The sequence below is a fragment of the Uranotaenia lowii genome, chromosome 2 (genome assembly GCF_029784155.1).
Source record: "Uranotaenia lowii strain MFRU-FL chromosome 2, ASM2978415v1, whole genome shotgun sequence".
Lineage (NCBI taxonomy): Eukaryota > Metazoa > Arthropoda > Insecta > Diptera > Culicidae > Uranotaenia > Uranotaenia lowii.
The window spans coordinates 68,787,707-68,789,016 of NC_073692.1; positions in this window are offsets into that span (position 1 = coordinate 68,787,707).

Genomic DNA, 1,310 nt, shown 5'->3' on the forward strand with positions numbered 1-1,310 from the left:
GAAGGGTATTTTGGTACGAGGAATGATTCTATTAATATTTGGTACCCCTTCCTCCTTCCAGTGCAGTGGGGATATAGAAAGAAGGAGGTGAGCTAGCTTACGATTTGCTACACGACTCAAGAACTAATTAATCGAGCAAAATTTGGCATGGGAGGGTATTAGAATACGAGAAAGGATTCTATGATTATGTCAGACCCCGCCCTGCTTCCAGTGGAGATATAAGAACGGAGGAGATGGGCTTCTATATCTTTTTGATTGCATAACTGGAGAACTATACGAGCAAATGGAACCAAATTTGGCTTGAAAGGGTATTTTAGTACGAGAAATCGTTCTGGTGCCCCTCCCTTCTTCCAGTGGGAGATAGAAAGGGGAGAGTTGGTATGGGAAGGAATTTTAATACGACAAATGATACTATGATATTTTGAAACCCTCTGTTCTACCAGTGGAAGAATTTTAAGGGGAGAGGGTGCTTCCATACTTTTTTTTTTTTTTTTTTTTTTTTTTTTTTTTTTTTTTTTTTTTTTTTTTTTTTTTTTTTTTTTTTTTTTAAGGATTTTCATCCGTTTAGGATGATTCATCCCTCATGCTTCCATACAATTTTCTATATTACTCGAAAACTTATCCAGCGTGTGGAACAAAATGAGGCTTGAGAGAACATTTCAGTACAAGGAATGTTTTCAAGAATATGTAGTACTATCGCCTGCTTCCAGTGGGGTGATAGATAGGAGAGAGGGGTGCTCCAATACAATTTTTCGCATTACTTTAGAGCTTATCTAGGAAATGGTACCATATTTAACATGGAACGAAATTTGGATACGAGAAAAGGTTATATATACTTATTTGAGACTCCATTCTCCTTCAATTTTGAATGAAGTTAGGGAAGAGGGAAGCTCTTATACAATTGTTTTGCATAAATCAGAATTTATCTAACAATTGTATCCAAATATGACATGATAAATCATTCCGGTACGTGAAATGGTTCTATGATTATTCGAAACACCATTCTTCTTCCAGGGAGTTCACAGGAAATAGAAGTATGTGAAGAATTTTACGACAAAGTTTCTTGTTAAATCAAAATTGTCTCTCACTATTAGAAAGCAAAGTCGTGAAAATTTAGGAGATATTGAAATAAAGTTTCTAAGAGGCCGTTATGAAATTGTTTATTATCTTAAGAGCTCTTTATCAAGATTATTATTGAACAAAATTTTCAAAAATTCATCCCTAAGCATTCCTACTTCTGATCTCTGATGCCGACATCAATTCTTAGCTCAGACGGTTAATTAAGGTTGCCAGAATTTTATTCCTTACGT